Source organism: Pseudorca crassidens, chromosome 14 (genome assembly GCF_039906515.1).
Source record: "Pseudorca crassidens isolate mPseCra1 chromosome 14, mPseCra1.hap1, whole genome shotgun sequence".
In the NCBI taxonomy this organism is placed as follows: Eukaryota; Metazoa; Chordata; class Mammalia; order Artiodactyla; family Delphinidae; genus Pseudorca; species Pseudorca crassidens.
Genome location: NC_090309.1, coordinates 3,746,297 through 3,761,188, shown reverse-complemented (window position 1 = coordinate 3,761,188; position 14,892 = coordinate 3,746,297).

The window sequence follows — 14,892 nt, the reverse complement described above, 5'->3', positions numbered from 1 at the left end:
CTTAACTACATTTGGGGGTAGTGTAACATTCTAATTAGTCAGTCATGCTCTAGAGTTTGAAGCACAAACGTCGGGGAAAGCCAGCTTGGGGAGGTGAAAAGAGTACAGTCCAGAGTGTCCCCAGTCCTGTGTGTGACCCACGCCTCAGCCCCTCTCAAGGTGTGTGACTTCAGACAGGTTATGCCTGAACCTCAGTACCTGTAGATACTGTACTGTGTAGACTTGAGATAATAATCTATTTCCTTGTCTGAGAAATACATGTTTTCCATGCATTTATAATCGTTTTTAAAATCTTGATGCTTCTTGACATCACAGTTTTCACTGAAGGTAATAAGTGCATTTCTTTTGTCCTCTCCCCCAGAAAGTTGCATGTTTCAATTCACAGCATCTTTGAATTAAAGAAATTTAGTATTTATAAAGTGAAAAGCACAAAGCCTGATATTAAAGCTCATACTTAAAAAATGATACCTATTATTCTGTGGTCTTCTTCCTGCTGAAATCCTGCACAATTGCTTCTCCAGGGTTGAGATGGACATTATAAAATCTGCATTTGAAAGTTACAGATTGTATCTGATCTTCACACAGAAATGTCTTTTCAAGTAATCGATGTATATTATGTAAAATGCCTTCTTTCAAAACCAGACTACCTGAAATATTGGGTTATTATAGTAATTTAAATCGATGAAATCTTAGCAAAGGTTTATGGAGAGTTATAAGAGGAATAAAAGTTATTTCTTTTGACTGACTGCTGGATCCATAGTTTATAACTTGATCAAAGAAGTTACTTGATTCTACTCAGGACTCTCAGTGTTTGTTGGGTGGTGCAGGTGGGAGAAGGCAACCACACTTTGAAACTCAGAGCAGGAAACTGAATCTATGCACAGATTGTAGAAGGCCCTGAATGTCATTTCAGAAGGTATAGCCCATGGTTAGTGGACAGTGAGGGAGCCTTCATGTGTTTTCCGTGAGGAAATTCACCCAATCAACCACAGGCCAAGTATTTTTAAAATTCAGGAACACTTCAAAATCCATCCGCTGATGCAGCTTTACAACTCTTGCTGTGACTCATTAGGTCATGTAGGTAAATTTTAAGCATTGTACTTCAATACTGAAATCTTAGCAAAATACTAAACAGATTGGGAAATATCAATCTTAGCCAGAGATTGTAGAGTGCTTTCATTGAGAGGGTTAAATTCAAGTTAATTAGTCATGGTAAACTAGTAATTATAGAAGAGAGCCTCCATACTCCCAATGTCACATGTCAACATAATAAAATCCAAAGTGGCTTGGTGGCAGGACTCTGCTCCATGTAGACACTCAAGACCCCACCGTCCCCAAGATCCCTGAATCCTTGCCAGATCCAAGGCAACCAGTCATAAGTGAAGGAAAGAGAAAAAGCTGAAGGATGGGGTAGGACATATTTTTAAAGTTGAGGCCCAGTAAGGGAATATAGCATTTCCATCCACATTTCATGAACTGAAATCCAGTCATGCCTAGTGAGCCTGTGAAGCTAATCTCTAAATGTGTGCTTGGCAGGGCAAGGACATGGAGTTCAGAGAACACACAGCTCTGTCTCTACCATGGTAACGTCTGTGTATTGCTAACCGCTGACCTGGTTTAATCATTCTGTCCCTTGTCTGCTTTCTCTTTGAAGCAAAGTTCCTGATGAGGATCATCTATATTGGTGTCTCTAGCTTCTTTCTCCCTATTTTCTCTTGAATTTGCTTCCATTAGATATTTACACCAGTACCAGTAAAACTGTTTTATCAAGGTCATCAAGTGACCTCTATATTAAAAAATTCAATTGTTATTCCTCGGCCCTCATTGAACTAGATCTACTAGCAGGATCTGATTCAGTTAAATGCTCTGCCTTAAAACATTATCTTCTCTTGTCTTCCAGAACACCACTCTCCTTATTTTGTTCTCATCTCACCGACTGCTGCTTCTGAATTTTCTTTGCTGGCTCCTCTTCATTTCTCCAATGTTTCAAAGTTGGAGTCTCTCCCTTTTACTATCTGCATTAATTTTCACACTACACACCTAGTTCAGACCTCTCCTCTAAACTCCAGATACATATATCCAATTGTCTCCTAGGTTTTTCACTTGCATTTTTAATCCACCTGTGTGAGATTGTGATTTTTAAGAAATCATTCAGATGAACAAAATATATTTCTCATATATATTTTTTCTTTATCCACAGTTCATAAACTCCCATCTAAAGGAATTAGAAAAAGAAAAACAAAGCCCAAGGTCAGCAGAAGGAAGGAAATAATAAAGACCAGAGAGAAAATAATAAAATAGAACTAAAAAAAAAAAAATAGAAAAGAACAATGAAGCCAAGAGATGGTTCTTTGAAAAAATAAAGAAAATTGAGATCCATTTAGCCCTCAACAAAAGACACTGAGAGGACCTAAATAAACAACAACAAAAAAAGAAGACATGAATGAAGAGAAATAACAACCAATACCCTGGGGATACAAAAAATCATAACAGAATACTAGAAACAGTTTTGTGACAACAAATGGAACAATCTAGGAGAAATGGACACATTTCTAGAAGTATACAAACACTCAAAGACTGTATCAGGAAGAAACAGACAATCTGAAAAGACTGATAACTAGTAGGGAAATTGAATTTGTATTAAAAAAAAAAAAACCTCCCAACAAACAAAAGTCCAGGATCAGATGGCTTCACAGGGACATTCTACCAAAAAAATAAAGAGTTAATACCTATCCTTCTCAAATTATCCCCCCAAAATGAAGAGGACGCTATACTTCCAAATTCATTCTATGAGACCACCATTACACTGATACCAAAACCAGACAAATATGGTACAAAAAAGAAAATTACAGGCCAATATCTCTGATGAATATAGCTGCAAAATCCTCAAAAAATATTAGCAAATTGAATTCAACAGTATATAAAAAGGATCATACACCATGATCAAGTGGGATTTATCCCAGGGAAACAAGGATGTTTCAATATTCATAAATCAAACAATGTGATACATCACATTAACAAAAGGAAAGATAAAATTTACACGATCATCTCAATAGATGCAGAAAAAACATTTGATAAAATTCAACATCCATTCATAATAAAAACTCTCATCAAAGTTGATATAGAGGGACCATATCTCAAAATAATAAAGCCCATTTATGAGAAACCACAGCTAACATCATACTCAATGGTGAAAAGCTGAAGTCTTTTCTCTAAAATAAGGAACAAGACAAGTATGCCCACTCTAGTTACTTCTATTTAATATAGTATTGGAAGTCTTAGCCATGGCAATAAGATAGGAAGAAGAAATAAAATGCACCCAGATTGGAAGGAAAAAAGTAAAACAGTCACAGCTTGCAGATGAAATGACACTATACATAGAAAATCCTAAAGTCTCCCCACACAAAAATCTATTAGAACTAATAAAAAATTCAGTAGCTGTAAGATACAAGACTAATATACAGAAACTGGTCACTTTTTTATACACTAATAATGAACTATCAGAAAGAAAAATTAAGGAAACAATCCCATTTATAATCACGTTAAAAAGAATAAAATACATAGGAATAATCTTAACTAAGGAGGTGAAATACCTATACTCTGAAAACCATAAAATATTGATGAAGGAAGTTGAAAATGATACAAAGAAATGGAAAGATATCCTTTGTTCTTGAATTGGAAGAATTAATATTGTTAAAATGTCCATATTACCCAAAACAATCTTCAGATTTAATAAAATCATTATCAAAATTCCCATGACTTTTTCACAGAACTAGAACAAATAATACTAAAATTTATACAGAACCACAAAAGACCCTAAATTGCCAAAGCAATCTTGTTAAAAATGAATACAGCTGGAGGTGTCACATTCTCTGACTTCAGACTATACTACAAAGCTACAATAGTCAAAATAGCATGGTACTGGCACAAAAGAGACACATAGTTCAATGGAACAGAATAGACAGCCCAGAAATATATCTAAACACTTATGGTCAATTAATCTATGACAAAGGAGGCAAGAGTATACAGTGGAGAAAAGACAGTCTCTTCAATAAATGGTGCTGCGAAAACTGGACAGCTACATGATAAAATAATAATATTAGAATATCTTCTCAAATCATGTACAAAAATAAACCCAAAACGTGTTAAAGACCTAAGTAGAATGCTGAAACCATAAAACTCCTAGAAGAGAACATAGGCAGAACATTCTTTGACATAAATGGTAGCAATATTTTTTTTTGGCTCTGTCTCCCAAGGCAAAAGAAATAGAAGTGAAAATAAACAAAGGGGACCTAATTAAACTTAAAAGCTTTTGCACAGCAAAGTAAACCATCAACGAAACCAAAAGACCTACAAGATGGGAGAAAATATTTGCAAACGATGTGACTTATGAGGGGTTAATATCCAGAATTTATAAACAGCTCATACAACCCAATATCAAAAAGACAAAGAATCAAATTTAAAAATGGGCAGAATACCTGAATAGGCATTTTTCCAAAGAAGATATACAGTTGGAGACGTTGACCAAGCCCAACAAGGACAAAGATTTCCATTTACGGGTTTAGAGCTGAGGAGGGTCTTCAAAAGCATTTACATATTCTTTGCCAGCAATGTGCTTCATATTTGGGTACAAAATATAAATAGGCTGAAAAATATTTATTTGTTAGTTTAGGAAATTCAGAACTTGGGTAAAATGCCAAATTTAACAACCCCAGAGACTGAAATGCTTTGTGCATTCACCTGCCTACAAATGGAGCTTGGGGCTAGCACTGCCAGCCTCCTCCAGGGCTCTGCCGTTCCAGTGGGTCTGAATGAAGAGCAGAAAGGACCGCTTTTCACTGAAATGGAGAGGGCCATGGGAGGCAAATGTAAGGCATTGCATGGTGCAATTTATTCTTGAATCAAAACGTCTAGAGACAGCACATTTGTCCCCCTTGTATAGCAGCTCCGTGTGTGTGTGTGTGTGTGTGTGTGTGTGTGTGTGTGTGTGTGTGTGTCTGTGTGTCTGTGTCAGGGTGGGGGGTTCCCAAGGCCTCTGCCATTTGTGGAGTAGTCCCCAGATCTGCACCTTTCAGAGTTTATCAGAAAACCAATTAACTGCTCCATAGATAATTTCTATATTCTCCTTGTAGCTCATTTGAGTATGAATGCAGTTTCCTAATAATCCTTGTGAGGTGGAATATGTTCATATCCAAATCCCCAGAACCTATGATGTTACCTTCTTTGGAAAAGAGGCCTTTGGTCTTTGCAGATGTAATTAGATTAAGGATCTTGTGATGAGATCATCCTGGGTTACCCATGTCATCCGAGATCCAGGGACACATCCTTATAAAGGAAGAGATAAAAACACACGGAAGACAGGTTGATATAAAGACGGAGCAGAGACTGGAGTGACATGACCACAAGCCCAGGAAGCCAAGGATTGCCGACAGCCACCAGAAGCTGGAAAAGACACAGAAGGATTCTCCCCTAGAGCTAAACTTTCAAAGTTCAGAACTGTGAAAGAACAGATTTCTGTTTTTGTAAGCCACCCAGTTCATGGCAATTGGTTATGGCAAACCTAGGAAACTAATACATCCTGCAAGGACACACTCTTTCAAATACTTTTTGGAGATCAACCTCCTTCAATAATTCCCTACCAAACAAGAGAAAATCTAGTGTGATTTATGATGGGATTTGGAGCATGTTTTCAATACAGAGGAATCATGTCTGACTAATTCATTCAACAAATATTTAGCCATTGAACAAATATTTACTGAATGTGTGCTCTGTGCCAGGCCCTGTCATAAGTCCTGGAGATGAATCCTTTCCCTCGGGGATCTTCTGTTCTAATCTTACCAGAGCTCATTGATGAGGGCAGGAGGTGTTTATAAATAAGCAAAGAAACAAGTGACAGCTGGTGGCCCTGATGCATGAGATTAAAAAGCAGCCTGCAAAAATTCCAGGCAAGATAAATATTCAAAATGGAGGAGGTTTGGTGTCAGAGTGAAGTGTGGTTCTGGATAAACAAGCAGCTCAGAAAAGGGAACCAAAGATTGGAAATGAATACATTCTTTTCACTCTGAGAAACTGTCAACTAGAAATTCTCAAAGAACAAATTCTGCAACCAAAATTAGTTTCTGAAACTATTTGGAAAGTTGCTGTTGCTCATAAGCTGCTCCAAGTAGCAAAATGCTAAACTGACAACAATGAAACCCAGGAAAGAGTAGAAAAGTGGCCAACGAACTTCAGTCAAAGCAAGGACAAGGGAGAGTGTCCAAGGGTGACAAGGAATCAGCCAAACTCTGTTTCCAGTGACTTTTTCTCAGTTATCTTTTCTTCCAACCATCCAGAAGTGATTCTAAGTCTATAATCTGAAGTTCATGCCTATCCAGCTCACAGTTCATCTCTCAGAAATAATTCCAGAATTTAGGACGTGCTTAAGAAAGTAATGGGAAACAAAAACAGAACTAAACCATTAAACAGCTTTTGCACTCCTACTGGCATAAATGGATTAAATTTGCCTCTTCATGGCCAGGAAACGTTCATTGAGTAAAGGATGCAAAGACATGGAGGTCTGCCATATGAGGAGAGAGTAAATAATATTCTATGCAAAAATATAAAACACATCATCTGGGTTATACATACTTAAAGGATGTGGATGGTCATTACTGATTATTCCATGAAATCTTAAAACTAAAATGCTCCCTTTGCAGGTTATTGAAGGTGTGTTCTACTTATGCATACATACATAGCACATGTGCAATTTGTATATAGAGGTTGATTATTAATTGAAAAATACCACAGAGCAAATAAAAGAAGAGCTGCTTCATCAAGCTGGTAGTAAATTTAAGGAACTTGTTATCATAGAGGTGAAATAATCTGACCACAGAAATAGACTCAAAACTGGGCTCCATGAAGTAATTTGCATAATTTATTGCAGGAAAAAGTTTGCTTGGGTGAGAGAAGTAAAGAATTTGCAGGGAAAGGGGCAGGGAAGAGATGTGTTGTAACCATAGCAACACTTGATGGCTGATGTAGTGAACATTTCACTCTTAAAGAACACACACACACACACACACACACACACACTAAGTTAAAGAGATGCATATTCTGATTTATACAGAATCTCTTCTTTTCTCTAAAAATATTATTTCAAACGTGAAAATTTGTCTTAATATATAATGTTTTCACATGAGTTAGAAAAAAGTTTTAAGGCTAGAAGGTGTACAGGGAAAGTCTCTCTTCCACCTCTGTCCCCAACTGCAACACATATACAGATAGACACATCCTTTTACCTTCCCCACAAAAACACAGCACATCCTGCCAACTCTGTATCTTGCTTATTTTCCCTTGAAGATTTTTCTGTATTTGTGCATAAAGAATTCCCTCACTCTTTTGTAAAGCTGTATAATACTCCACTCTATGGACACAGCACGTTGCATTCAACAAGACCCTAGTGATGAACATTAGGTTAGACCTAACTTTTCTTTTGTTACAATCAATGCTGCAATGAATAAATTCTCCTGTGTGAGGATATCCATAGGATAAAATTTTCCTGAAAGCAGAATTACTGAGTCAAAATAATATGTAACTTTTTAGTTGTAGTAAATGGTCCCAAATTGCCTTTCATGATGGTATAATTATTTATACCAATGAAATATGACATTTCTTATGTTTCTAAATAATATTTTACCACCCTGCTTAGCACTAAGTCCTTACACAGTCCTGTGACTAGACTCTGGGTATTTGTCCATGTCATTAGCATCTACGGTGAACTCCTGACAGGAGATGTCGTTTCCCTTGACCTTGCTTTAGAAGACTCCCAGCAGAGAATCAGCGTGTGTGGTGCTTGAGAAAAGTTATTTGATGTTGATGATAATGACAAATGGCATTTTAATTTACTGAAAGAGCAAGTCAAGTTTCAGAAACCAAGAGTCTCACTTAAAATAATACTCAACTATAACAGCTTCCCTTACTATCCTTTTCATGGGCCGCTAATATAAATACTTTTCATATATCAGTTGTGTTTAAATAGTATTCACTTGGCAATAGTTATGTATTTTTATAACCCTCAGTTTTCACGGGTTCCTTAGGAAGGAAAACAGATTTGCATTTGATAAAATACTTCATCCCCTATTTCCTCTGTGCTTTCTGATACACAAAGGGTATTAATAAAACCCAAATTGCCTGTTAAAAGTAAGAATGATTAGGGTTCCCCAAAAGTGATTTATCTCTATCACATGAGGAGCTAGTACATCCTGGGCTGTGATTATAGCAGCCACAGACACCAAGATAATATTGTGTGAGATGGTTTTTGACATATAGAGCAATTCATGGGAGCCTCTAAGTGAAATTTTACATCGGGTCCTAATAACTCATATAATCATGAAAACACTTTCTCTGAGATCTCATGGCTCAGATCTGGGCTCCAGAGAAGGCAGTTATGCATTCAGGGCTCTCTTTTCTGGAAGCTCGCCTTGTCAAGGGCAATGCAGGGCGTATGATCAACATGCACATAACTGTTTATAGAACAAACAACAGGTCGAAATTGAGAGAAACCTAAAATTAGAGCACTTACATGTGTGGAAATAAAAGGTGGATATCTAACTTAAGCAACCACTGGAAGAAACGAAATCAAAATAAATGAATTTAGTGTAGCAGGATGCGTGACTTTTTAACCCTCCCTCAGCCCAGGACACAACCAGTAAGATCTGCCACAGTAGGCCAGTCAGTAGAGATTTCTTGATGTGACTTCTTCAAAGAGTGAAAACAGAACGAAAGAGATAAGCTAACTAGGACTCAGAATATCTGTGACCGAAGCAGAGCAGAAGAGAGGTCGGAAAAGGGACAGATAGAAGTCACGACGGGAAAAAAGCAGAGAGAGAGATAGCAAATGCAGCACTCAGGAGGAAGAAAAGAGAAAAGATGTTAAGGAAACACCATAGGCTGTAGGGCAGAAGGTAGAGCATAGACATATTAAGATCTTACATTTTAAAAGCGATTTTAAAAGGGAGGAAGCCTAACTGCCTGTGCACATAAATGAAATCCTAAATTCTGTAGAATTACATTAACAATTAAGTCTAAGTTAAGATGGGAAGATCAGGAGATTTAAAGAAGAGAATTGAAGCTTTGTAGAACCATTAGTTTAAAAAACACCTTCATGACTGTTCTTTTTTTTCTTAATTAAATGAAATTGAGAGAGTTAGTTTGTGAGATACACATTATTTTTTGTAACTCTTCTGATAACGAAGTGCAGATGACTTCGATTAATTGTAAGGAGCAAAAGGTGGATCACAGAGAGTTTTCAACCATCTCGCCATGAGCCAGAGGACGTGATCCATCCAGCAACGCGGGGCTGTCAGTCAGGGTCCTGGCAACGTGGAGATGGATCACACACACACACACACACACACACACACACACACACACACACACACACACAGGGCAACCTGAGGCAGGCTGAGTGAAGAACTGTTTTCCAAAGGCGTGAGAGGATCAAGCCAAGAAATGAGGCAGAGTGAAGCATCTGTGTGTGGCTGGTCACAGCAGGGAGACAGTCCCACACCCAGGGCAAGGTTGGAGCGGAGCCATCGGAATCTCACAAGAGAATCCATGACCTCCAGAGAGAAAATAGTGACTGTCAAATTGAGCCCAGAAGAAGGCAGAAGAGGGCTGATGGCCGAGGCGCCAGCTTCCTTCCCTCTGATCTTCTGCCAGCTCTTCCCACTGGACAAAGCAAGCAGAGCCAAAGGGCAAGGGAGCCATGAGTACAAGCCCATAAATATCTCTTCCCCAGGGTGAAAAGCAGGGTAGGGAGGTGGAGAGGAACTAAGCAGGCTCATGGCCAACTCCTAGCACCAGGGATAAACTTTTGCAAAAATATGTTGGAGATCAAAGTTATTTGTCCTGGAATTGGTTGCATCTTTTACAGAATGAGTCAAACTCCCTAAGAGCAAATTTGACATTGGAGATACCTGCATTAACTCTCTGTCCCGTGAGACACCCTATGTAATCTGATAGCTTCTTTGATCCCATTGGTCCCAGTTAGGCAAGAAGAGGACAGTGCCAGGGCCCCTGACTCCCTGCCTACCAGGGAGCAGTCAGTTCTATTCTGCTTTGTGATTCCAGGTTAAACCTTCAGCAGTCGTGAAAATGTTGGCAAAATTTCCCCACACGATGATGGGGAGAGAGTGTGGATGCATAGACACCAATCTCCTGCTATTGTACCTTGGGAAAAAGGTCACCCTGAAGTTTGTCTTAATAATAGTGACTTAGTAGGATCATCTCTCTGCTTGAGAATAAGTTAAAAATTGCAACATGCAGGACTGAAAAATGTTGATGATCGCCCCAGATCACGATTACCAAGATTGGCATGTGGATTTATGAAATGTGATTGAAAATGTAGCAGGTACAATTCGAAGATCGTTTCTACCTCTTAACACTTACTGGCCATATCTTCCTTGATCTGCAGCAGTATTTCTTCCTCCTTGTTGAGGTCTTCTCTTTTCTTGGATCTGTGACTTCACACTTTCTGGTTTATCTCCTATCTCACCATTGGTTCCATCAGTCTCTTTCTTCTTCTCTACCTGTTATCTATCCAATTTGTCTAAATGTCAACCCTATCTTATCACCCATAGCCCACACATAGGTCTCATTGTCATCACCAAGTGCTCCTGGTGAAAGCCCTTTCCACCACAATGCCTGCCAGCAGGGTCCCTAGGGAAGGTTGTGCAGGTTGTGCACTGCCTAATTGTGGCAGCCCTGCCACCTTTCCACATTGGAGGCTCATTTGCCACAAAGTTCTCATATTTCTGTGCTTCCAGTAAGAATTCTCCCCCTCCCTGAAGTTGCCAAATTTACAGCTCACTACAGGAGAACACACCAGCCTAAAGCCAGCATACAGTGTGGCTAAAATCCACATCTGACTGCATTTTTCTTTACTTTTCCCGTGAACACAGGCAGTGGCAAAAACAATCTCTTCAAACCTCGTTATTCCTTAGGAATGGCACGTAAGAATCACAGTTATATGATTTAAGGTCTAATCCTGCAAACTCAGACTTAACAAATAACAACCAAAGAGGGCTGATATTCAAGAAGGGACCAGGAGAGGTAAAACACATCAGTTTAAATGGAGGTCAAAGAAAAGAGCAATTCAGTGGGGTCTGTGGTGCAGGGTCAGGCTCTATGGAGAAAGAAAGACTTGGGTTGAAAGAGAGTGAAGGTGTATTGGTTCTGGATATTATCACAACCTCATAGTCAGTAAATGAGTTACAAAATTCTGCTAGTCCCTGACCCTCATTTTTCCATGAGTGTCATCTTATCGTACCCCCATTTTATCTATCCCAGAATCTAGCATAGTACCTGACACAAACAGGTTTTTAATAAAGAACTTCTTTATGAATTCTTCTTTGTTTCTTCACTATGACACCGATATAAGTCATATGTTGTTCCATCACCAAATAGATTCCTTGGTGGGATCTTCCCGGACCGGGGCATGAACCCACATCCCCTGCATCGGCAGGCGGACTCTCAACCACTGCGCCACCAGGGAAGCCCTATATTCCTTTTTTTATTCTTTTCCATTATAGGTTATTACAAGATATTGAATATAGTTCCCTATGTTATACAGTAGGTTCTGACAATATTTTTTTAAAAAGTATAACTTGATTAGGTTGTCATTTTATTTAAACAAAAGTTAATATTAAATTCTAAGTTCCGAGTAATTAAGTAGTTTTGTTTGGGTGTTTTGTTTGTTTGTTTTGTTTTGTTTTCTGGGGGAGAAGGCTATGTCACACCTGCACAGACAAGGATTCCAGACACTGAATCCACCAGTGCTGAGCAGAATGTCCTGAAGGAATTTAGATAACAAAGAAAATAGGAGTCAGAGAAACTGGGGAAGGTTTTGTGGACCAAGTGTGACCTAATGTTGGTAAGGGGATTAGGAAGCACTGGGATAATTAGAAAGCATGTTGGAAAGACTGTCCAGCAAGGCAGAGGGCAATCAAAGGCAGACGGGCTGGGGGGAGAACAGCATGTGAAGGTCAGCAAAGAAACTTGCCGGACAGAGGGCAGGCTAAGGCAGGGTCAGCGGAGTCCCACAGATGATTGTAGTATTGAGTAAGTTTCTTCATGAACTCATGACACTTCATTTGTCCAGCCATGTGACTGTAGAATTCTGCTGGGAATTGCATCTTCGTCTTCATTTCCCTACATGTCCATTGAATAAATGAACAAATATATAAATGATCGTTGCCCTCTTCCAATTAGTCATTGTAAGGTAATATGTACATATCTGATATATATATACTTTATATATATATATATCAAATATATATATTTCAAATATGCTACTATCGCTTCAAGCATTCTAAAATCTTTTTTGTGTAACTGTATTCTTTCAAATAATCCCAGTCATAAGTCATGTGTTTCAGCTTTGAGGATAGACTGGAAATTGGTAAAAAGTTCAAGTCATTCACAGTCAAACGTAATAAAGAGCAGATAAGCTGGATAATCTATATTTAAGTCATCAAGAAGCAGCACTAACAAAATGAGGTGGGTGTCCTTGTGTGGTTTGGACATGTCAAAAATGTGTGACATTGAAGATACTCCTCAGGGGTGGACCAAGAAACATGAAGAATAATTGCCTGGTCTCAGTTGTCAAATCTTTACCAAGCTAGTAACCTCTCTCAACTAACAATCTCTTAAATATGGAGACTTCCCTTGCTTTGACAGCTTTGTATTTAAAATTCACTTAATCAAAGCAACAAATACAAAATCTGGACAAGAAAAATATGTTCTGATGTAGTTCTACTTAGAAGATATGATATAGGGAAACTTTTTAAAAATGCCTACTTTTTAGATTTGCAAAACAAATCTTCAAGTTAAATAGTTGAGTTCCTCACCTACATATTAGATATTTTCAACTGAAAGAACTTCCAATATAAAGTTTTCCATCCTCCCCTTACAGTTCATATTATTTTAAGGTTTGTAGTAATTCATTTTTGTGTGGTTAAATGTCATTCTCATTGGAAGGTGTCTATGTTTTTAATTTCACCTTCTTTCCTGGATGTGGGACTAGGGTATTAAAAAACAGTGGCTACTTTGTTCAACTATTTTTTAACTTTATTTTTCAACCATTTAAAAAATACAATATTTATTTTTTGTTAACATTTGTTTGATACAGGCAGTGGTTGCATATGAGTCTGTTATTTTCAGTATTTTGTGCAAATCTGGAATATTTGACAATGATAAATAAAATTATTCGATATAACACATTAAAATACATTTTAAACTCTTACGAAAAGGAGGATGGACAACTTTTGCAAAAAGAGAAAAGGTACTAATGAATCTTTTCACCATGAGGAATACTTTACAGAATCAATTATAGGACCTATCAACAGAAAAAAGATAAATATACAACCTATCTGTCATGTTGATTCACCTGGTCACAAAATTCTCAACCTTTTATTTGTAGGTACAAATAAAACTAAATCTGGTCCATGTGAAGAATAAACAAAAAGGCTCTAACCCATGTTTCTGGATTTTTTTCCCCTTGACGATCCATCTAGGTAAATTCATGCTGCTTTAATAAAACAATATCCAAATTCACCAAAGATTACAAACATCTCTTAGATATTAAGAAGCTGCATTCAGATGGCAGTTGAACCTGTTTGGATCCTTTCACGAGGAAACTGATTTCCTATGCCAGTATTTTTTCGAGTCATTTGTCATTTACATAACACTGAGCAACCAGTACTGGGAATGTCCAAAACAACAAAAAAGCCTCTATAACAATTTTCGACACAGGGCACTTCATGCAGAAGCCCGTATATTCATCAGCAGCAGATTCATGGCATTTTCTGTTTAGCTGGCCATTTCCTAGTGGAATTGTGATGTTTTATTTGGCGAGTAACAGCTTCAGGAACAGGAGAGCAGTTGTATTCATGAAGCCAATGATTGGAAAGAATTTCCTTGCTTATTTTTTTCTTCTGTGTGTGTGTGTTTGTGCTTGTACATGTGTGTGTTTTTCTTCAAGATCTTGGGTGCAAATGCCACCTTATTTATGCTTGAGAAAGTTGAAAACATGTCAGTACATAGCTTATATTTGTGGGTCTTCTGTAGTCCTTTCTCTTAAATGTTTTCTTTAAATTTCCCAGCTATATTTTAAACTATTTGGTTAACTGTTCTGACTGCATCAAATCTGTATTAATATTACTATTTTTAGCTTAAGCCCATCTTCCACTCCACATCCTTAAAATATATATATATAAAACAGATGACCGCTTTTCCAAAGACAAAAATGGAACGTGGGGAAAAGGAAATTGAATTATCACTAACAATACAATTGCTTCAATAAAGTTTAATTTATTAAAAAAGCACTAGGTTATAGTCAGTCCTAAGAGAGAATTGTCTGTTTTCACATTTAGTATCCGTTTTAGGTCATCTTGGCAGTCATAATATAAACTAAAGTTGACATGTTATTGATAGTGTGTCTTTAATAGGTCTATCTTGCAAGCAAACATTAAATTCTGGTCTTTGAAATCACTGTCTATCTCTGACTCTCACACTTTTGTCTCTTAAGCTATATTTAATTATCTCTATAGAAGAGAAAATGATTGCAATAAAAGCGAACAATTTACTTTTTTGATATTTGATTCATTTTTATCCTCTCTTTCAAGAGAGAGGCAATATTTGGAGTAATCTGGTATATAAAACCATCTCGTAATTTGGGTCCCTTTTTAAGTGCATGTAAAGATTAGCATGATTTGATTTATTTTTGACAAGGGATGGTAAATGTTTTTTTAAGAACAACGGTCTGCCAGGAATATTTTAAGAGCCTTTAGCTCTGCTAGAAGAATAAACCATGTCAGGTGTTTCTTGGGACTGAAAGATGAGCTTCAATCCCTTTTA